At 44.6% G+C, this 24,003-nt stretch overlaps 1 protein-coding gene across 2 annotated transcripts in view; it reads left to right on the forward strand.

The window, feature by feature from the left end:
* Positions 1–8,774: 8,774 nt before the first annotated feature.
* Positions 8,775–24,003, forward strand: part of MAPK6 (mitogen-activated protein kinase 6) — an 82,938-nt gene continuing 67,709 nt past the window's right edge. The window contains exon 1 of one of the 2 annotated variants that reach the window (XM_068143836.1): positions 8,775–8,850. The gene's annotated coding sequence lies outside the window, so the exon portion shown is untranslated. The remainder of the gene's footprint in view (positions 8,851–24,003) is intronic. The other variant, XM_068143842.1, reaches the window with a different exon arrangement.

Raw genomic sequence — 24,003 nt, forward strand, 5'->3', positions numbered from 1 at the left:
GTTTTATTTAACTCAAAGACAGTTTTTGCTATCCCTTTTCCCAGCCTCTTGAGAGTGTTACTTGGAATTGGTTCATTGTACCCAAATTAGACTATTAAGCCAAAGGAAAGGGAATATAAATTGAACTGTGTTTGCTCTTGTACTGACTGGTCAGAATACTTCTTCTGGAGAGGGCATCACTGAACAACTTCCAGCAAAGAAAACTTCCTTTGAGGGGGTGATACTAAGCTGTGTGACTACTAGATTGTCTGGCTAGTGGCAGAAAACACTCACTGAAAGCTGTTCCTGACTATACAGTTTTGTTCTTTCAAGTATATCCTTCATCTGTATCCTGGTTTCCAGTTGTTGATCTACGTCGTCTTCTAGAATCTGGTAGCATTTTGCACCAGCCACTTTTCTCCATTCTAGCCACGCAACTTGGCATGGATTTCATGTTGCAGCATACCTGATGGATCAGGGAGTGCCCACTGAAAGGAGCAGCTGCTGGTGCAGTCCTTCACTCTTCTAGCAGGTTTGGCAGTAACCAACCCAGCTCAGTGAGTCAACTTGCTAAACCCTCAGGAAATCTTTCCTGCTGAGCCTGTGTGTTTTCTGCCAGCCATGCCTGCAGAGCTGCCTTAGTGGCCATCAGAGCCAGCTCAGTAAGTTGGTGTGGTCATGACTTGGGGGACATCAGGGGAGGGTGGTCTCTCTCGAAGAGGTAAACATTTGCTTTCTTTTGAAAACTTACCCTCACCATGCAGAAGGAAGTGGATGCTTTTCTACTGGTGTAGCTGCCAAACGTTGAAAAGTCAGCTGTGCCTTGAGGTGGTGCAAGGAGAAGCAGAGGTGGAGTGGAATGGATCCTGTATTAGAGCAGCAAGTTTTACTTCAGCTCTGATACAAAGCTGCAGCATGAGGAATGTGTTAAACATGAGATGGTGACTTCCCTATGAAGTCATGAAGTCTATTTCTTAGCTGGTAGGTACAGGGATTCTCAGTCAGCCCATTCTAGTAGAGTACCTCAGTTTAACAACATTGAGACTGCTAATCAAGCTCTCTGGGTGGTGCAGAATGCATGGAGGGATCATTGACAAGTTGATTTGTTTCTGATAAAAGTTCTTCTAATTTTTGCTGTAAGATTTACAATGTCATACGCTTGTGAGACTTAAATAGGCTATTCTCACACTCAGGAACTTACCTATGGCTGGACTTGGAAGTGCTTCTTGGAGAGCAATCTGACTAATACCTGCTGTTGCCTAGTGATGCCCTTTGACTTGAGATGAGGTTTTTTAATACCTGTCTGGACATGAAAGACTTGCAGAAAAGCTGCAAATGGGTATTGATTACTGGCTCCTGTCTTGAAAAGATTTAAAGCTCATGGGCATTCTGAGGTATCATAAAAGTTAAGCAGTTGGGCAAAATTAAGAAAATCTATGCTGAAGTGGGCTGATATTTGGAAGCAATCAGTTACTAAAGAGGAAAGCTTAACTTCAGAATGGTTTTTGGTTTTGGTCTCTTGTGGGTTTTTTTCCATTAAGGCTTAGTCTCGGAGAAATGACAGGTGGTAGAGCCAGTTTACCAACAAACATAACTTCACGTTTCTGGGTTATGTTGAAATGTTTGGGGAAGCAGTAGCATTCGTGCAGTTACTGCTAGTCGTGAAATGTTGTATTCTGTCTTTATTGTGAATTAGAGATAAATAAAATGTTATTAAACAGTGGAAGTATTAACTATCATACTCTCTCAAAAAGTTCAAATGCCAAAGTCACAGCTGTGCAATAGACCCTGGGCAGCTTGTGCTTTTCCAGATTCACACCTGCTGTTAGGGGTTTCTCTTTTCTGGCAAGTTAATCTCTGGTGGTTTAAAGGAAACTGTTCATTTAGACTCTGACAGGTCTCTTCCTTGAAGTGAAGATAGAGTTTTCACATTTTTCTTACAGAATACCTAATTTTATATTAACATTAGCACAACTCGAGCTGTTTCCCCTTTTCCATACCCACCTCGCGACACTGTATGTCAGATCAGCAATTTGTCTTTTGGATTGAATTTTCTGTGGTGTTTTTCTCAGAGCAGGTTTTCCTGGTGATTAGGAAATGAAATGAGCCTATTCTTCCTTGGAGGGAAAAATACCAACTGTGATTTTGAGCAGCACTGGTGATCATTACAGCTTCATGCCTGATAATGAAACAAGAGGCTTAAATAACAATGACAGAAATGGTGGAGCGTTAGCTTACTGACTAAAAATGTTTCCGTGTTATTCTTCCAAGGAGTTCTGTCAAACGCCTTGGGATGTTGATTGTGTTCCTTTTTTCTTCCTTATACCAGTGGTTTATGGAACAGACTTAGTCTAATGTAAAAAGCTCATGGTTTCAGAGAACTGCAAATTTTGCTCCAAATATATTCTTAACTCAGTCTCCTGAAAATGACAGGAGCACATTCTTTTGTTGGGACTGACTCCATTTAGATCAGTGTAATGGGAGAACATAGGATGCAGGTCCAACTCTTGCAGTATCTGCAGCAAAGACCTTTAATCACATAGCAGCCTCTTGTATTTTAAAAAGGGTTAAACTAATGAAGGCTAAGCTTCCAAATTATAGTTTCTGGAAAGCATGTAAGCTTTGTAACAGTCTAGCTATGTGTAAATGGTTTAATAGACACAAGATACACGTTGCAGTGATCTATGTGTAATAGTGAATAGAAATCAGTTTAGAGGGGAACAACTATGAAGTCAGCAACTTGACTTGTCAGGCCTGTGGCTTTCAAGAAGGGTTGACACTTTCAGAAGTGTTTGGACTTAAAGGTGAAGGATAGCCAACCCAAGCTAAGACACTCTAGAGATAAAATGGTCAGCTTCCAGAATAAACACACAGGATACTTAACCCAGTGAACTACAGGCACTCAGTTTGGATATGAGAACTGTCTTAAGGAAAGATCTGTCTGCTCAGATAATGAGGGTGTATAAAGCCTGCTACAGTCCCTGGGGTGTATTTATGGTAGATAGGGGAAAAAAAAACACACACAACAAAACAGAACAAAAAGTTGTACATTAACTCAGCCCTGACCTGTCACTGTGTGACTAGGCATTGCTGTAAAACACAATTTCCCTGGTTTTTAGGTAAGAGGGGGATCAGATTCCCTAAGAAAATCAGTTTTTCTAAAGTAGGATGGGAAAACAAAGCATACTTGGAAATAAAAAGATAGTTATCTAAAAAATACAGGAATTGATTCTGTTCTCAAGTTATCCAGCCAAATTGGTCTTCATTTCAGCAGCCAGTGAAGTGTCCAGTTACAGGATTTGCCTCGGCACTGTCAGTATTAATTTCAGGTCTCTACTGAAACTTTCCCAAGAATTTACAGAACGAGCCAGCAAGGGACAACAGAGCTGCCACATGGGCAGGTTTTTAATAGGGCCCATCAGAGCCTGCAGCACTGTTTACAGGTACTGACTTCTGGTGCCCAGGTTCTCCGAGCTTGTTTAACCTTCAGTTTAGGAAAGAGAAGTCCAGCCAAGCACAGCACCCTTAAGGCATTTCTATCCACTGACTCATAGTATTCGCATATGGGTTTATATCTTCAGCTAAAGTCAAGCAGTTTCTTCTCTTGCAGTCTTGTTTAGTATGGCCAGTGGGATACATACAGACAGTACACATTTTTATCTACATACAGACAATCATTTTTATTTTGACAGCCAGTTGACTTGCTCTGGCTGCCCTTACTCCACAGAAATGTTGGATAGGATGTTGCTGTAATTAAGAGAGTTTGATAGGTATTAAAATGTCCATGTCTGAATTTAAATATACTTAATTGTAATGGGATGAAAAAAAAATGATGGGGCAGGGGACTCAGCATACGAGGATTTGACCTGGACAGATTGGAGAGCTGTGTGGAGGGGAACCTCATGAAGTTCAGCAAGGGCAAGTGAAAAGTCCTACACCTGGGGAAGAAGAACCCCATGCACCAGTACAGGTTAGTGGTTGGCCTGCTGGAAAGCAGCTGCACTGAGTTTGCTGTGGAGAGGGAATGCTGGTGGACAACAAGTTCACCACGAGCCAGCAATGTGCTTGTGGCCAAAAAGGCCGATAACTATCCTGGGGAATATGACCAGCAGGTCAAAGGAGGTTCTCCTGCTTTCTCTGCCCTTGTGAGGCTACATCTGGAGTAGTGGCCAATTCTGGTCTCTCCAGCTCAAGAAAGACAGGGAACTTCTGAAGAGAGTCCAACAGAGACTACAAAGATGCTGAGGGGACTGGAGCCCTCTCTCTTACAAAGAAATGTTAAGAGACCTGGGGCTATTTAACCTGGAGAAGAACAGACTAAGGGGATTTTCTCAGTGCTTATCAATATCTAAGTTAAATAGTTAGTGTTGGATGATAGGTTGGACACGATGATCTGGAAGGTCTTTTCCAACCTGGTCTGGTCTATTCTGTTCTATTCTATTTCTATTCTATTCTGCAGGTGCTGAGAGGACAGGGCCAGTCTCTTTTCAGTAATGCTCAGTGGTAGGACAAGGGTTACTGAGCACAAACTAGAACCCAGGAAATTCCACCTAAACATAAGGAGAAGCTCCTTTGCTTTAAGAATGGCAAAGCACTGGAACAAGCTGTCCAGAGGGGTTGTAGATTCTCCTCGGAGGACTTGCAAATCTGCCTGGACGTGTTCCTGTGCAGGCTGATCTAGGTGAACCTGAGGTTGGATTAGCTTATCTCCAGAGGTCCCTTCCAACCCTCACCAGACTGGGATTCTGTGTCATTCTATGATAGCAAGTGTTGTTCTTTATTGGCTGAATGACATCCACAGTTCACTGCAACTCTGACTGGCCCTGTTCTTATCACAGAGGTAACATCTGTGCATCTCTTCAGGTTATTTATGGTGCTTGTCTGGTTGATAATTAGGTTTGTGTCTGTTCTAACCATTGAGATAAAGCTTTCCCAGGATCTCCTTTGGCAGGTGGCTGTCTTTCTGCTTTTGGAATACAGTGATAGAAAACTCCTTCAGAAGGGTCCCTTCCTGCCCTTCAGGTGATGCTGGTGGTTTGATGCTGCAAAGTTAGCTCAGTCCACAGAGCTGCATTTTCCTGTGCTCTAAGAGGACTGTGTTTTCTTTTGGAAGCAGTTCATTCACAGTTGCCTTAGGTGGAGGCTTTTCCTGGAGCTAAATGAGGCTGCTGTTTTACTAGTGGCAGAGCACAAAGAATTAAGAGCAAAAGCTTGAAAGTTTCATATCTAAGCTATTGATAAAGACCTTGCCCACAATGAGCTCCAAGAAGCTCTTCAGAGCTGTTAGTTTGTGTAATTGCAGGTGTGGTTAGGCATATAGTTGTGTGCTGGGTTCTAAGACACTTGCATCAGTGCATCCTTTCAGATTCACTATGAATTATTTGTAGATACTATCAGCATGGACTTTGCTTAAACAGCTGGCATTTTGATAGTATCTTTAAATACTTTCTTCTGAACTAAACCTCGGTTAAAAAGTTGGTTATAGAATATTGCTGTGTTTTTCCTTGCTGTGAAGGAAATTCTGTGTTTCGTTGAGTTCCCTTTGTTGATAGTACATAGGGCTGTGGGAGAGCCTTCCCGTGTCAGAGAGTGAGTAAAAATTTGTGTGAGGGATTGGTGTTTTTTGTAATATCATTCCCTGTTGGTATTGCTTGTTTGTTTTTTAGATACATACATGAATATACATTTTCTATGTAATTCTACTGTCTCTGGGCATGGTCAAAAACTTCCCTTATGTCTACAGATGAAAAAGCTTTTTGAGTATGATTGCAAAATGGCCACCCAAACTGACAACACATCACTAATCTGTGGATATGTTACCCTTTTACAAATCCTTTGTGATCTCTCAGAAATAAATAGGATTATTCTGGCTCTCAGACTTTCTCAAATGCTCAATCTGGAGTAGCTGCTGCCATGTAGCAGGCAGCACCCTGTATGTGGTATTCTGGAGATGTAGTCCTTCCATAGCTTGACATTACTGAATCTGTGAATGCTGCACTGGCAATTTGAAGGCTTGGGTCACTTTGTAATTTGGCACTTTACTGGACTTCAAGACTGCCATTTTCCTTGGTTGTTTGCTGCCTCTGCTCCTGTGTTTTTAAGTTTTAGGACTAACTTCCCTTCAGTTAGCCAGCAAAGTTTTTGAGTAAGCAGGATTATCTGAGCTTTTCCAAGTCACTTAAATGCCCCTAATGCATGTGACAATGACATTTGCTAATGGCAGTTCTGGATTTACATCACGTGAATTACATAAATGTGTAGTGCATTGTGATTGCAGTGCATTCATTAGAAATACTTACACCTCTCCATAAGTCTCATAGCTGTTTAGAGCAGCATTTTAGAATCTGATCTCTGTCTCTGAACTTACTTGCAAGGCATCCACACCATGTAGCTAAGAAAACCCATCCGGTTGTGAATAGGCTTATGTGGGATATGCAGAAGAGCTAATTACTGCCGTTAAGGATTGAGGCTGCAAGTTGGAAGAGATTGAGAACGCTGACCCAGGTGCTTGGGGCAGTCCATAGTTTTGTATGTAGCACTGAATAGGACATCAGTTTGCATCTGAAATCCACTTGGATGCATAGAAAGAACAATGCCCAGAGAAGCTGGAAGGAAGCATTTTTAAAGGAAGAAGTTATTTTGAGGCACGTCTCATACATCCCCTTTGAGCCTGTCGTTATCCTCTTTTCTCTTGCCTTCCTTTCACAATGTCTTGTTAATTCTCTTCAGACTTTCCTAGGCCAAGCAGGTTTTTGTTGTTATACAACATCATCCAAGGTGCACTCCTGGATCAGCTACCATTGCCTGGGAGCTAGAAATGAGAGCTCAAGCTTTTCAACATAGTTAAGAAAACAGGGTGTCACATCTGAGCTGGGGATCAATGGGAGTCATTTAGACAGATGCACTGCATGCTGTGAGGCTGAACTCTGAGTTAATATGCTGCTTATTTTGTTTTTTTCAACAGACTGTGATTATAAAACTTAGGCTATACACCTCTCAAAAGTTATCAGAGGTTTTTGCCAAGCTGGCTTTTTTGAAGAGCTTTGATCTTAAAGGTATCTGGCTTTTAGATGTTGCTTTTTTTTTTTTTTTAAATCAGGTTGCATAGGTGCTTCAAAAACCTGAAAAGCTTTAAAAAGAAAGAAATAGGTGGAAAAATAATTCTGGTTTGGAAATGTCAGAACTCATAGCAGGTGTTTAATCTAGCATGGGCTTTGCAGGATGAAGCTGTGACTGAATCTGCAGTGCTTGCAGGCATTCTGCCTGTCTGCAGGAAGCCGTCTCTCCTGGGGCAGAGCTGTGCAGGATCACACAGAAGAAACGCACAGAAGGTCTCGGGGGAATGGTCACAGTCATGTGCAGTGTATGTTTTAACTTGACCTTGTACACAGGTGTTGCAGCTGAGTTTGAGGGCTAGAATGTTATTTCTCACTCTGTGGGAAATGAAATTAGCAAAGAGGGGGCTCACATTTGAAAAAACCCAAGCATGCCCTGCTTTTCTGTAAACACACTAATTACTCAGAAGCACACAAATTGCATGCCAGAAGGATGTGTTTTGCAGGATGTGATTCCAGATGGTTCTTTCTAAACCATATAAATATATGTATTTTAAAACTGGTAACAAAGAATTCTATAAACTGAAAACTTGCATGAAAGAAAACTGCATTTGGAGCACATACCACTGCACTTGAGTCTGAAAAAAATTGTTTGGATTCAACAACAAAAGTATGTGATACTTTACAGAATCTCAGGATATAGCTGGTTGGAGGAGACCTCCAAGACCATCCAGTCCAACCTTCAACCCAGTACTGAAGGGTCAACACTAAACCATGTCCATAAGCACCAGGTCCACATACAGCTTGAAATCCTCCAGGGATTGGTGACTCCACCACTGCCCTGGGCAGACTATTCCAATGTTTGAGAACCTGCTCTGTGAAGAAATACTTCCTAACATCCAGCCTGAACCTCCCCTGGCACAGCTTGAAACCTTTTCCTCTAGTCCTGTTGCTTGCCACCAAGGAGAAGAGTCTGGCCCCCTCCTTGCTCTGACCTTCAGGTAGTTGTAGAGAGCAGTAAGGTCTCCCCTCAACCTCGTCCAGTCTGAACAACCCCAGCCCTCAGATGCTACTTATAGGTCATGTGCTCCAGGCCCTTCATAAACCTCGTTGCCCATCTCTGGACATGGCACTAGCAGTTCAATATCCTTCCTATAGTGAGTGGCTCAGAACTGAACATTCAAGATGTGGCCTCACCAGTGCTGAGTACAGGGGGATAATCACCTCCCAATTCCTTCTGGCCACAGTGTTTCTAATACAAGCCAGGATGCCACTGGCTTTCTTGGCTGCCTGGGCACACTGCTGGCTCATGTTCAGTTGACTGTGTATATTCATGGACATATATCCACCCTTGCACCCTGCAAATGTGACTGAGCTGTTCATCTCCACGTGTGCAGTGTGCTGGGGTGCAGAGCTGTGCAGCAGGGCTCCTGGTGCAGAGCTGTGCAGCAGGGCTCCTGGTGCCCTGCTGTCCCGTGCAGACCTGCCACGTGTCTGTGCTCACCACTTAGTCATTGTGTATTGTTCTCTCTTGACGGCTGAGCTTTTGCTGTGCGTTTCTGCTCTTGACAGGCAGGGCTGCGCTTTTCTATGTATGGCATGTTTGGCTCTTGCATAAATTACGCTAAATGGTTCTCAGACAAGGTGTAATTTTATTCTGCTCCCAGATAGTTTATGGGAAGGAGCCTGTGAGCATGTGGCTGTTGATAGCATTGGTATTTAGCCTGGGTGTGTGAAGACCCTGAGGCTCAGGTTGTGAGTTTAGGGCCATGGTGTGATGTGGCAGGGGAGGACCACCTGGAGGGCTTGGTGTGAGGTGAGTGGGAGCACAGCTTATGCATCTTATAGGGAGTTTACTTTAATGTTTAGAATGCAGGAAAATATTTGCAGAGATGTTTAGAGCAGCACACACTTAAACCCAAGATTCTGCAGTACAGAATACCAAGTGCTTTGGTTCTTGGGTTGCTTGGCATGAATGAGTGGTTTTAGGTTCATAGAAAAACAGGTCTGGAAATGGACCTCTATGCTCTGAAGCAGCATAAACTTGAGGTAAGCCTTTTCTGTCAGATTTTAACCTGCAGATTACCAGCAATGATTGAGCTGCTTAGCTGTCTCCAGTTTTCCAAAGCTTTTGTGAGTCTAAGTTCAGCTTTTGCTACAGCTTCAGTCAGTCCTTTTTCTACTCTTTGTAAAGACAAGCTGCAATTTTCATCACTGGTTTTTGTGCTTTTTTTTCTAAACGTGGTGGTGGTGTCTCATTCAGTCGTGGACCACCAAGCTCTTATGAGCTGTCACTTGCTTGGTCTTCCCAATTATTCCTGCTTCTGGAAAGAAAACTGGGTCTTAAGGCTTTACAGCTTAAAGTTCTATTGTCTGTCTGTACGTGTGGAGGACATTTTGTGAAGATAAAATGAGGCTGCATGTTGTATGAGGTCGTTTGGAGGTGACAGGTGAAATATCTTAGTGCTTTGGTGTGACTCCATAATACATTGGCAGAGCTTCGATGTGAAAAGCTTAGATTGCTGCTTTGGGCCAGCTGTAACTAGTCCTTGTCACTGTTCATCAGTTTTAGGGTTTCAGAAGGGAACAGGGCAGATTAGGAGAGAGCAACACGAGAAATTCTTGTCTTTGGGCAGCTTTTTGGTTCTTGTGACTGGTTTCCATAGCAGGAAAATACACAGCTTTGGTTAAACCTGTTATGTGTGACTTTGTTGTTGTGCTCTAAAATGGTTCTTGTTGAGCAGTGTAAAATCTTCTGTTGCCAGCTAGTGAGTGGGTGTTGTGCCAGTGTGTTTGTGCAGATAGGAACTGCTCCAGCAGCTGAAGGGCAGCTGGCAGCTTTCCTGCTTCATCATGCACGCTGGCACACTCTCCGCTGCCCAGTGAGCTGATTCACCGCACCAAAATAATTTGCTGGACCAAGGTGTTCTTGTGAACCCTACTGACATCTCAGCAGGATCAAGGGTACAAAATGAGATTGCCTTCTGCATGCAGCTGGTAGTTGGGACTTTGTGTATTGTTAATACCGAATATGAGGCAAATTCATATTTCAAGTTGAGATTCCTCTTGTCCAAAGCCATACACCTCTGGAAAATCAACTTATGCAGTGATTTTTTTGCTGCCAGATCTACCAAGATGATCCCACAGGTGTGTATCCATGCAGTTTGGTGCAGTATGGGGTCTTATGTACCAAGCATGCTCTTCCACAAGCAAAAGAAGTCTCATAATCCAGACATCAATAGTGTTGTCATCACAGAATCACAGACGTTAAGGGCTGGAAGGGACCTTGAAAGATCATTGAGTCCAACGTTCCCTGCCAGAGCACGATCACCCCAGGACTCTGTAGGTCACACAGGAACTTGTCCAGGTGGGTTTTGAATGTCTTCAAAGAAGATCCCACAGCCTCTCTGGGCAGCCTGTTCCAGTGTTCTGTTACTCTCACAGTGAAAAAGTTTTTCCGTACATTCACATGGAACCTCCTATGCTCCAGCCAGTGTCCTGTGTCCTATCACTGGACATCATCTGTTGGTGGTAAATTCTGAACTCAAGTGTGTATTTAGCAGTAGTTTTAATATTTTATTTTTTTTTGTTTTTTTAATTTTGTCATGATTCCTGTTTTCAAGAACAGTCAAACACCTTGTTTCTCTTATCTCCTTTTGCTTCCTTAGCCCTTTGCTGCCGGCCGCTGCGATGCAGAATCGCTCTGTCCATGACTGCTTTTAACTGATAATAGTTAATCACTGCATTTACAGAACGGCCTGCAATGTATTTTCTTGCTCTTCTGCTGGCCTGCTCCTGTTCTCTTTCATTTTGATTTATAGCTCTACACATGGCTATGTTAATGGAAAAACCTTGAAGGGACAGAATGTGTATGCTCAGACAGCCACTTCAGGGAGAGTGTGCATTTAGCTGCTAGATTTCCCTGCGTGTGCTGCATTATGGCTCAGAGGAGCAAGCAGGGTGTGCATTTAATTTAGTAAATGTCTTTCCTGACCTGTCACACTGCTGCTTGTTTTTGCTAGAGCATATGCTCTGATGAGGGCTGTTGATTCAGCAAAAATAATGTGAGCCAGTAAAGCTGATCAGATTCTCCAGAAATAGTTTATCACATAAATTATTCAGTGACTGTTGCTGTTTCTTATCACATAATGTGTTTGACCACTTGGAGGTTGGTGTGCTCTTATGCAGAAGCTTGCTGAGGGTGCTTTTCTGCTTCACTCACCATTGGTTCAGGTTTCCTGTGCTCCTCATGGGTAGTGTAGGTGGGGAGGTGAGAGCCTGGAAGGCCTGGTAAAGGCTTGAAGTTCTCTTAAAACAATTCCCAGTTGGAGCCCTCCAGTCAGCAAAGCCATAGAGAGCCCCTGAGAGCAGCTGCTGTTAAAGATGTTCCTGTTCATTTTTGCCTGCCAGTTGGACACAAGCACAGTTGTGCCAGTTGCCTCATTGCTGGAAAAAAATCATGATCAGGTTGGATGGGGCTCCAAGCAATCTGATCTAGTTGAAGAGGCTCACTGCAGGGGTGTTGGACTAGATGACCTTTAAAGGTCCCTTCCAACCCAAACCATTTGATGATTCTGTGATAAAACCTGCACTGAGTGGTGACTTCTGGTAACTTGATTATCTGTGCCCAAAGCTGGCTTAACTTCTGGGGCTGATGGAGCTGAGGGAGTGATAGGTAGCCATTGTGTCCACCAATTGAGTGGGTGTCTGGCCATGTTCCAGTATGGAGTTGGACACAGCTCTGCCAGCAACAAACCAGTTTAATGATCTTGTGTACTGCAGTAGTTCATTCTTGCCCTCTGCCATAGCTGCTGTAGAAACCAGGAAATTTAGGCTCAGAAGTGTATGCCAGGTGTTTTGGTTTGGGTGAAGAGGTTGTGTCTCGTGTTTCTGCAGAAAGGCTGTTTGCTGTCTCATGTGACACATTCATACTTGTTGGCAGGGCTTGTGGGGCTTGGGGCACTTCCACCTGTGGCTGTCCCTGTCACCTGCACAGTTTGACACAGTCTTCCCATGGGAGCAGCCTTTCCCATTCCCCAGTGCTGGAGTCAGCTTGCTGGGGATGTGCAACATCAAAACATCTTCTCATGCTGGTGGGTGGCTTGGATGTTGATCTTGGTAAAGGTAGGCAGTAACAGGGATGGGTACATTGGGAGTGGCAGGGAGACTCCCAAGCCTTTGGATCTTTTTCCAGAGAAATCTTTGTTAATTGCATTTGAAATAGTTGGCTTCTCCCTCCTCTAGTAGTTGATTGCTGAGCAATGCTTTTACCCCGTGAATATCTATGGTGAAAATCCCTATTTCCCTTTCAGGAGAGGAAGAAGGATTAGGCCTATAAATGTGCCTAGGATGGTGACTTGACTGTGCAGGGACAATTTGCATTGCAGATGTAGTTTCCTCACAAGCCAGGGGCTGCAAGGCAGCCTATTCTCCACAGGCATCCTGCAGTCCCCACACCCATCCTTGCCTGATGTGCACTTCCTTGTCCCTAAGCACTATAGCTTCTCAGAGCAGCCTCTGCAGTATTTTAACCCATTGATTCTTGATATGGTGAGTGGCCAAAGCAGCTGGTGTATCCACTCCTGTATCCTTTTTGAAACAATCCTTAAGAGTCCCCTTAAATGTGTGGAGAAAGGTTGTGGCAAGCAAAGAATGTCAAGCCATGATCCTGGCTGTGTTCCAGGGTGCTGCTGGTGGTGTGTGACACTTAGGAGGCACCGTTGACAGGATCACCTCCCATAATGCTGTTATCTTCCATGGCCACCTATTTCACATGAAAGAAGAGGAGAGAGTAGGCTTCCCTTGAAGGTGTCCAGGACTGAAGGTTCTGCTTCACTCCCTGGCTTCATGGGGGGCTCTCGTTCAGCTGGGCACCTGCGAAGCAGCCTGCTCCTCAGCCTGGTCATTACTGCTGCTGCCATCATGGTGGTTCAGTGGGAAGTTGTAGGGGGAAGGAAAATGCTGTCTTGCAGTGGGCTGGTGTGGGTGTAGTTTCATGATGTGGGCAATTTGGTGGCAATGTTCTCCACCCCACCCTTGGCTTCTTGTCCCAGCTTCTGGAATCGAGTGAAACTCCCCTTGTGGCGGTGCAACTGTGCGTAGGACTCAGCACCTAGCAGGTCTGTATTTAAAGCAAACACACAATTGATTTTATCTTTATTTGGTTTAATAATATTAAGACCTAGATCTATTCCTCATTTAATGAAGCCCCATAAAAAGTTTTCTGTCAATCACAGCTGGAGAGGCACCCTCCTGTGAGGTGAGAATGAGATGTCACAGAATCACAGAATGCCAGATTGGAATGGACCCCAAGGATCATCTGGTCCAACTTTAAAAGCCACTTCTGCTGCCAAAGTAGGGTGAACTCCACCTTTCTGCAGAACCAGGCAGGATTTTCATCTTCTTGATGGCTGATCATCCCAGGTTCAATGGTTCTCATGGTAGGCAGACCTCACTGTGAACATTTCTGTGGCAGTTTGTGCTGCTCATACCATCTTGTACACCAAAAATTCCGCAAATTGTTTGAAGAAGGAAGGATTTAAAAGTCACAAACCAAGAGCTAAAAGTTTCCTACCGTTACCTTGGCACCAATAACCACCACTCATCACATGGCTCTTGGCTCTTGGGTGGGAGTCAGGCCTGTGAAGGGACAACATTTCGTGTACCTAAATGTGACTCAACGTGCAGCTCAGTGCCCTGTTTTCTTTAGCAACAAAAACTCGACAAAACAAACCAAAGCCACTTGACAAAACTGCTCCTGTTCCAATGGCCTGGAGGTTTCCCTCATGCTGCTTTGCTGATAGACCTACCTTTGGGGCCTCAGTGGTAAGTGTGAGTCCTGAAATAATTGTTTATTTTTCTTTTAAATAAATAAATAAATTAAAAGGAGGGACATAAGTTCAGGAACCAAACTCCTTCATCTCTGAACTGTATTGTCCCTCAACATCTGATAACATTGTGAAGCAGTAGAGAGCGTTACTGGGCTTGCGAGTTTGTGTCTGAGGAATCTGTCTCCACCCTGAAACCAGGGGGAGGAGAGGAGGCACTGTATTTTTGGTAAAGGTTTCTTCATGTGTTTACATTTTCTGCTGAGACAAATTGCCTGTAATGGCCAAATATGAGTGATTCAGTTCGTTTGGCATTTTTGGTTTTCCCTCCAGGCTCATGGTAGCTCTGCAGTGCTGCACAGGGGTGCAGATCTGAGGCTGTTCACAAATGGCTTACTTTCACAGTTTATCACACTCCCACTTGATCTTTCCTCCTGCCAGTGAAACAAATGCTTGTCATGCAGCACATATTTATGCATTAAGTTAATTGTTAGGGTCAATCTGTTGAGAGCTGAGGAGACCAAGCTGGACTACCTCAGCATCTTCAGGGCAGTGGTACTTCCTACAGTGGGGAAACCCCCCTCTAAAAGCCAGTGAGAGTGGCAAATGAAGCAGATGGGCTGTGATGAGAACCATGGTGGTTTGCTGGGGCTGGAGCTGATGCCCTCCCCAGGCAGATGTCTGGGAGCTGTTGTTGTACTTTTCCCTTTGCAGTGCAGTCTTATTCCACTCTGCAGTGACAGATCTACCTCTCTGAAGGCAGCAGCATATGTGGAGTGAGAACAATAGTCACAGCAATGACTCTCCTCTGATCCTGCTGGCTTCTCCCACAGCCTTCACATTAGGGTAGCTCTGCCAGTCCCAAAGGCTGCCTGAAATCTCACACTTGGGATGAAGTATGACGTGTGGAGCAGAGCAACACACTGTGCCTGTAATCCATGAACCATGGTGGGTTAAAACAGCTGCTGTCTCAGGGGCTGTCGGAGGAAAGATGCTGCTGGGAGCAGGTGCTGTCTTCCTATAAAGCTTCCTACTGCACAGATGTGCCGGGCAGGTCATTGTGGAGGCTTCTAAGTGGAATCCAGCAATTGAGAAATGACACCTGAGAAAGGAGCTGCTTGCAAGACTAAAATTTACAGGACAAGGTGTGAAACACACAGGCAGACATCATTGTAGACCTCCAAATTCACACTCCAGAAGGTATGTTATTATTCTGACTTGAAATTTACTTCCAAGATGTTACTCTGACCAGGATTTTATTTTTGATTTAGTAACTGGATGAGCACTTTTCTCTCATGAGAATGTGCTGTACTAGGCAAAAAGGAGTTATATCTCCGGAGGGAGTGACACTAATTTGTTCACTGCCAGGCTTTTCATTGGCGTGGCAAAGGGTTTTACGTGACATGAAAGTAAGATGAAATCTGCTACCTTCTCCATCTCCATCATCAACGTCATCCATAAATGCAACATCCAGGGAGGTCTGTGAGTGGTAGCATTCATTCTGTGAAGCGCAGTGGCACGGTGAGGCCATACCAGATCGCTTACGCACAGGCAACTTAGCTGGCAATAGTAAGGGGAAACTGGCTTGAACATGAGAAGGTCATGTTGAGTTGCTTCTCTGGTTTCCCAAGCTAAGGCATGCTCTGCGTCCCTGGAAGACCTAAGTAAAGCTAAAATTAAGTCAGTCAGATAAATATTTATAGTAGAAATGTTAGGATATAATCCTCAAGGGGTCTGATTGCTCTCTCTCTGTGCTCTGCAAATGTACTAAAGGGGAAAGAACAGTGCTATAAATACCATCGTGTTTAGCTTGGTCATTACCTTCAGGGTGTTTACTGTCATTCTGTAGGACTAGAGATGCAGCAGTGAAAAAATTAACGGGGGGCTGAAAAACCAGGAGAGGGTGATACCTGCATAAGCAATGCTTTGGTGGCGAGGCTTCAGTTGCTCAACGATTGATCACTACAGCAGCAATCATGGCAGCAACAAGTGCAGTCACAGTACAGGTTGGTTGGACCATTTTGTTGCAGATTTCTTTGCAGAAGGCTTCAGCCATCAGCTTTTTAGAATAGAATAGAATAGAATAGGTTGGAAGAGACCTTCAAGATCATCATGTCCAACCCATCAACCAATCCAACCCACCTAAACAACTAAACCATGGCACCAAGCACCCCATCAAGTCTCCTCCTGAACACCTCCAATGATAGTGACTCCACCACCTCCCCAGGCAGCCCATTCCAATGGCCAATCACTCTCTCTGTATAGAACTTCTTCCTAACATCCAGCCTGAACCTCCCCTGGTACAGCCTGAGACTGTGTCCTCTTGTTCTGGTACTGGGTGCCTGGGAGAAGAGACCAACATCCGCCTGTCTACAGCCTCCTGTCAGGTAGTTGTAGAGAGCAGTAAGGTCACCCCTGAGTTTCCTCCTCTCCAGGTTTTGGTTTGTCTATGGTGGGGATTGTTTCATTTCTTTTTCCTTGCATTAGAAAATAAGGCAGCACACGAGGAACCAGGCAAAAATAATAAAAACTATGTTATTTTCCAGCTGCCCATTCCCACACCAAATTACTTAGGCATCTTCCAAAGCATCTAATGGCTATGCACAGATAAAGTGCAACTTTCTGTAGTAAAGGAATTCCTTTGATTTGGATTTGCAAAGAGCTCCCTGTATTGGAGAAAAACGCAGTGCACTGCTACATGCTGCTCCAGTTTCAGCAATAAAGTGAGTAGAGCTTGCAAGAATGAAAATGACTTGCACAGAAGGACCTGACTTTCACAAACCCTCGATCCCCAGCTTCAGTGGGGAAAATGTTGTTAATGTGCTGTTCCTTTTGACCAAGAGATTCCTGGTATGTGAAAGTCTTGTTGGGAAGCATTTAGTTTATAATTGGGTCAAATGATCCCCTGTTGAGGAAGGGTGGCTGACTTGCTGGGTGAAGGACATGGAGATGTGCCTCCAGTCCACACCTGCCCCAGCCTCTCTGGTGGCATACTGTGAAGTGCTTTCCAGAAGCACCAGGAGGGAGTTGCACAAAATGATGCTTGCTTTATTTTCTGAGGGGGAAGCCAGCATGCATGCAGGGACTCTCTCTGTTCTTGTTCCTGTTGGTAACTTGAGCCTGTGTTATCTCCTGAGTGTCATTCAGTGTGTACCTCTTAGACATTAGCCACCTTGCTGTTTTAATTCCTGTTTCTCCATAGTTAACTCTGAAACTGGGTTTCTGCAGTACAGCAGTAAACAGTTCTGGATAAGTGTGTATTGTTGATTCTACACATGGTATCAGTACTGAAATAAATCTGGCTGGCTGGTCCACCATAGTGTTTTACTCTATGCAAAGAGTACATGGGGTATATTTAGGGTCATGACTATATTTAGTACTTTGTTCTGAAACATCTGACAGCCAAAAAGGTCTGAGTTGTGGAGGCTTGGCTTTTCAGTATCAACAGCAAGATGAAACTTTATCCTGTGTCATCATTGCTTGGGCTACATAAGCAGCAAAGAATTATTTCTGCTTGAATTTATGTCATCACTCTTGTTGGCTTTCAGCTTCTTTGTGACAACAGGAGCTCTGGAAGAGAAGGAATGCAATCTCTTTTGTCTGCTGAATGTAGTAGAATTGATACTGTAGAAGTAAGTGGACAAAGTGTGCTGTGAGCTATGTCCTGGGATCTTGAAATGGTTCCATTTGGCTGGGACCAATTGACTTGCCCTCACCAAGATAAAAATTTAATTTCCCTACTGTACTTCATGTTTTTCACAAGTTTTATCTAGTTTCATCATTCATCTTCACACATAACTTCCTACACTTTTTTTCCTTTGTCCCTTATTTTGGACCTTTCTCTTGTGGTTGTGTATTGTGTTGAGCAGCTGGCTGGAGTCACTCCCTGAACACCTGCTGAGCTCTGGAAGCATTTTCACAGATCAGTCAGCATCATGTGCTGGGACAAGATTATACTGAAACAAAATCTCCTCTTCTCCCCCTCTTCTCCCCCTCTTCTCCCCCTCTTCTCCCCCTCTTCTCCCCCTCTTCTCCCCCTCTTCTCCCCCTCTTCTCCCCCTCTTCTCCCCCTCTTCTCCCCCTCTTCTCCCCCTCTTCTCCCCCTCTTCTCCCCCTCTTCTCCCCCTCTCCTCCCCCTCTTCTCCCCCTCTTCTTTACAGGTGGATAGCTGAAAATAGCCTTGTACAAACAGACCTCCCACAGTAGCCTGGGTGAGTCTGGCAGATGCTAGAGACTAACTGCTTCATTATTTGGTTTTGACTTAATAGTTCATATCAGCATTTAAATAAAAACCCAATCGCCCCCAAAAACAACAACAACCAAAAAATACTACCCCTTCTTCACTGAAGAGCTTTCAGCTTTATGCTTGACAACTGTGTTTATCTGATCATGTACAAGAAGAGTGATTTTCATGTGATTTCCTTCTAACGTCAAGCCATAATGCAGCCTGGAGTCTGATCCCGAAGGCCTTACCCAGCACTGTCTGCCAGATGCAGCAAACTGATTTCTCGTGAATAATTAAATCCCTGGGGAACATCAATAGCTGGGTTGCTAATATCACATTTACATAAGAAGGAGGAACTGTAGGTGATGTGGGAGAATTACTTTGAGGTCTCTTTAAAGCACTTTCCAACTGAGGGCAGATCTTGCTCCTGCCAATTAAATTTAGGGCTGAAATGGCTGCCACTGTAGAGCTTTAGGAGGTCCAGCCCTTCAGCACGTCAGCTTGTTGCTCCAGTCATCCTCTGGATTAGAATCATATGATTGTTTTGGTTGGAAGAGACCTTTTAAGATCATTGAGTCCAACTGTTAACCCAGCACTCCAGGTCACCACTGAACCTTGTCCCCCAGCACCACACTTACATGGCTTTTAAATATCTCCCTGAGCAGCCTGCTCCAGGGCTTGACAACTCTTTCTGTGAAGAAATTTTTTCCTAATGTCCAATCTAAACCTGCCCTGGAGCAAATTGAGGCTGCTTCCTCTTGTTCTGCCACTTTTTACTTGGGAGAACAGATTGAGCCCTGCCTTGCTTCACCCTCTTTTCAGGTACTTCTAGAGAGCAAGAAGGTCTTCTGAGCTAAACAATCCCAACTCTTTTCACCAGTGCTCAGAAGACTCGTGCTCTGGACTCTTCACCAGTTTCATTGCTCTTCTTTGGAGGCTAAGGTTGTGATCAGACATGTCCCAAAGTTTCACACAGAATCATAGAATGTTAGGAGTTGGAAGTGACCTCAAAAAATCATCTAGTCCAACCCCCTGCTAGAGCAGCTTCACATAGAGTAGGTCACACAGGAATTCATCCACATAGGTTTTGAATATCTCCAGAGAAGGAGACTCCACGACCTCTCTGGGCAGCCTTTTCCAGTGTTCTGTCACGATCACAGTGAAAAGGTTTTTCCTCATGTTCACGTGAAACCTTCTGTACTCTAGCTTGTACCTGTTGCCCCTTGTCCTGTCAATGGACATCACTGGGAAGATGATGGGTCCATCCTCCCAACACTCACCCTTCACATATGTGTTTATAAACATTAATGAGATCACTACTCAGTCTCCTCTTCTCCAAGCTAAAGAGCCCCAGATCCCTCAGCCTATCCTCATAAGGGAGATGTTCCACTCCCTTAATCATCTTTGTGGTTTTGTGCTGGACTCATTCAGTCAGTTCCCTGTACTTCTTGGACTGAGGAGCCCAGAACTAGACAAAATATTTCAGGAGCAACCTCACCAAAGTAGAGTAGAGGGGGAGGAGAACTTCTCACTAGCCACAGCCCTTCTAACAGACTTCAGGATGCCACTGACCTTCTTGGCTGCAAGGGCACATTGCTGGCGTGTGGTGTCTTTCTGTCTACCAGGACCCCTTCTCTCCTACACAGCTCTTCAACAGGTCAGTCCCACAACCTATACTGGTACATGGGCACCCAACTTTCCAGCCTATCTAAGTCTTGCTGAATGGCAGCACAGCCATAAACTCTAACCTCCTGATCCTAACCATAACCCTAATGGTCTAACGTTAATGCGAAAGTCCTAACACCAGCCCTACCCCTAACAATCCAACACTAATGTCAATGGCCTAAACTTATCCCTAACCCTAATGGCCTAACACAAACCCTAAACCTAACCCTAATGCCCTAACCCAAACCTAACCTAACATTTATGGCCTAGCTATAACCCTAAGCCAAATGACCCAAACCTAACGTCTTAACCCTAACCCTAATGTCCTAATCCTAAACCCTAACCAGATCTGGCATGCTCTCCTCATTCCTGGTTGCCTTTAACTGCAGGTGCCAGGTCAAACCTGCAGCTGGAGTCAAACTTTTCCTGGCAGGTGCAGCCTATTCCCATCCCTCCTCAGGGCATGTCCCATGCTCAAAGCCCATGGACACAGCCTATGACAGACTGTGTACTTGCACCTGCCCCTCGCAACAGGAAAGGAAACTTTACTGCATGCATCCTGAGCCTTCAGTCAGATCAGAGGTGCTTATCCCCTCTCCATACATCACACTTGTGTTTTTGAAGAGCTAAATACTTACAACTTCTGCCACAGCTAATGGGAGCTACAGTAAGAGCTGAGCAATCATGGAAATCAAGCCCTCAGTTGCACTCTTGGGAGTGAAAGGAGATGGTTTACTCTGCCATGAGCCTTTAAAAGGCCTGGTAGTGCAGTGGAAGTGGTTTGTAATAGCAGGAATTAATTTGTTAATAAATTTCCCCTTGCTTGTCCTGTCACTAATTCAGCAGGTTTTGAGTGTGAGTTTCTGCTGCAGGGTGGCTGGTGCTCAGGCTGGGGAAAAGCAGCTCAGTGCTTCAGGGATCTTGGTAGTACCATGGCTCTGAAAAAGAGCTTCCTAGCTCATTTCAGTATAGACAGGGTAACAGATGCACCCATTTACTAACTTGAACAGCTTGTTTCCTTCTGGAGTATATGCTGCACATAAAGAATAGCAACTGCAGTATTTTTAGGAGAGTAAGTTTAAATACATAGGCAAGAGGGACTGACTATATAAAACACTAATGGCAACTAGCTTGTGTTGGCAGGGAGAAGAAAAACATTTTAATGGGTTTCCCTGATTACCAAGGAAATCCCGCAGTGTGTGTTTTGCTGACATACATCAAAAATAGAAAAATAGGGATCTGGAAGGCAGAGGGCTGATGGTGTTCTTCAGCCTCACCCAGGTCTCATGCCAGCAGGAAGAGTGCTTGTTGCTCCTGCAGCTCAGTGTGTAGTAGCAGTGGCCAGCACATGTCCTTTTTGTGTCCCCTCCTGCACAGCACTTATTCCCTGGGGCCTCCAGTTCTATCTGATGGAGCGAGTAGCTGCAGCTACACTGTGTTACCTCAAGCCATTCCTCAGACTTTTTGGAGCAGCAGGGGACATGTCCACATCCCACGGACTTCAGTTCCTGGTCCACTATCTTAGTGCACTTAGTCCACTATCTTAGGTGGCAGCTGGCTGGTGAACTGGGAACTGAGCCGATCCAGATGCAGCATTAGGAGTGGCATTTTCCAGGAGGGACCAGGAAAGGGGTTAAGGAGGTTAACTCATGTTTGTGGAGATGCAGCCAGTTCTGCTGGAGTTCAACTGAAGCCCAGTCAGATTATTTTCTCCCTCACTTCTGGCTCTTGCTGCTCTACTTCCTAATCTTGATCTTTTTTCTCCTGCCTATTTTTCTTCTCTATCACCTGCCACAATCCCATTGCAGCCTGGCTGGATTTCCACAGGGGTCCCCTCATCTAACCATCACTACATTGGGAGACATTCTGGAAACTGCCTGCTCTGTCAGAGTTTGCTGCTTGGTCTGTCACAGGGATGGGTTTTGCACAATGTAAATGGCAACTGACCTGTCTGCTCTGCCATGCAGTGCAGCACTGACTAGGAGTTGGTTTATAATGAAGCCATAAGCCAAGATGTGCTATGTACTTGTGGGTAACTGAGCCATGCTGCGGGACATGGTAGTTCTGAGGCAGAAGGATAAAGACATTTCCATGTAGTTTCTCCTGCCTGAAGTGCATTGCCAGAGCCTGCAGTGTTTTTATAATAATCATGCTTAATGCTGAGTACTTGGCACTCTTCATATTCAAAGCACTTTGCAAACATTAACTAATTAATCGGCACAGCAGCCCAGTGAGGGAGGTGAGACCAGGGAGAGGATGTTCAAAGCAGAGCAGGTCCTCAGGGGAGAATTAAGTAGATAAGAGAGGTCATGTTTTATTGCATGACCATTTTAGCACAATGGAAGAACCCAAAGTGAAATGTGTAAGCTGGATGAATGCCTTTCTTGCATGTTACCCGGGCAGGAAGGAGAGGACCCCCATTCTAAGAGGCTCAGCTGTGCCCTGAGTGCTGAGCCAGTGAGGACCAAGCAGCACCACCTCTGAAGGCTCTTACTCCAGGGCACATTGGGGCTGTGTTTGATAGTGCACACCTAGGAAAGCCACAACATAAACAGGTCTGTTGGCAAAATGAGGATGTGGCTTCTATTGAATTCTGTGGCTTTCCTGACTTGATAGAACCTTCTACTTCCCTTAATGAGAAATAGCTGAAGTCTCCTGACTGTAGGAGTGGCCTATGCATGACATCTTTGCTTGAGGGAGAGTTGGGTAGAGCAGGACTGTTGTTTTTCTTAGAACAGATGGGAGTATTCAGTTATTTATGGTTAAGTCTTTTGAATGAAAGGTAATGGTGCTGTATCAGAATAACTCATTGCATCACATCTGGTTTTTATCCTCTTCTGAAAAAAAAAAAAGTTAAAGATGTAATCAGGAATCTCAGAAGTGGTGCTTCTTTTGTTAGTTTGTTTTGACTAACTCTTGCTCTTAAAAAGTAGAGAGGGTTAGGAGGCTTGGTGGCATTTTCAGTGGTGTGTCCATCTGAAGTATAGAAAGGTGCTGCAAAGCCTTTCCAACAGGTCACAGACCCTTCTTGGAAAGGATGACAAAGCAGGGGCATTGAATCCTGTACTGCACCATACTCAAAAATGCTAATCAAGTCAGTTTCATAAGGGGGAATCAATTCTAAAGCAAAGTAGGGCATAAACCTGGTTTCCCTTACACTTTCTGTTTGCACTGAATTGGTGCTTTTAGACCAGGACTCTGGCACACAGAGAGCTACAGGCATGACCACAGGGCTCTGGCCAGGATGAATTGTCAGCTGTGTCCCATTTAGCTGCCACTTCTTTTTATGATCCACATTCAAAAGTAAAAGCATCACCATCATTTTGGTGCACTGATTAGACTGCTGCCATATTCTTTTCTGGGACTGACTTTAATTCAGCTTCCAACAGTACTGTGTTGGCAGCACCACTGGTACTTGCTGGGCCAGGCCTAAATCAGGGACACAGGCAGGAGCTCGTTCCATTCTGCTGCTGACTGAGATCTGGTACAGTGCTGGCACTGTGGCTGCACTGCTGCTTGTAGGCAGGGGAAATGGCATGGTTCCTCCAACAGGTGCTGATGTGAGAATGCAACCCTCTGGAGGGGCAGGGAGGGTAAATATGGGGACCCTGCTGATATTAGAGAAATTTTGCAGAAGTCACCTCTGATGTGAAAAAGAAGAGAGGCAGCGATGAGGGGTGTACGTGTACTGTGGTGTTTTGCAGTTGATCTTGTCAGTCAGTTTTGATGCTGGTAAGTTCCTGAGTCTGCATGATTATTAGTGAATTATTTACATTTAAACATTGAGGAGATTGCTCTTACAGTCAAATAAAATTGAGTTCTCTGCAGGCCCTTGTCACGTTTAACCTTAACCAAACCCTTTGGCCCTGGGTCCTTTAGAAAGGATGAAGGAAGGTAGCCTGCCATGTGCCCTGCAGTCAGACTTGTGATTGGAGCAAAACACCAGCATGGTTTGTCTGTGTGATGATAAGAAGTATAGAGCTTCTGATCTTGGAGTAGATCCAAGAAATCATGTGCTTTATGCTTAAGCCCGTCCGTGGAAGGACATGCTGTTTCCTGACACTCCTGGAAAACTGTTTCCTGGCCTTAGATAACCAGAAGTCATTAACCTTAGCTGGGATATATCCAGACATCCGTTTTACTACCAATGCCTGTGTAAGGAACTGTGGAAACAGATGAGGCTGTCAAAGTGCCAAATTCTTCCATGGGTCTCTTCAACCCAGAGTAGAAGAGGCACTCTGCTTAGCTCACA

The sequence above is a fragment of the Melanerpes formicivorus genome, unplaced genomic scaffold (assembly GCF_026170545.1).
Source record: "Melanerpes formicivorus ecotype bairdi unplaced genomic scaffold, bMelFor1.0.p_v2 SCAF_10, whole genome shotgun sequence".
NCBI lineage: Eukaryota > Metazoa > Chordata > Aves > Piciformes > Picidae > Melanerpes > Melanerpes formicivorus.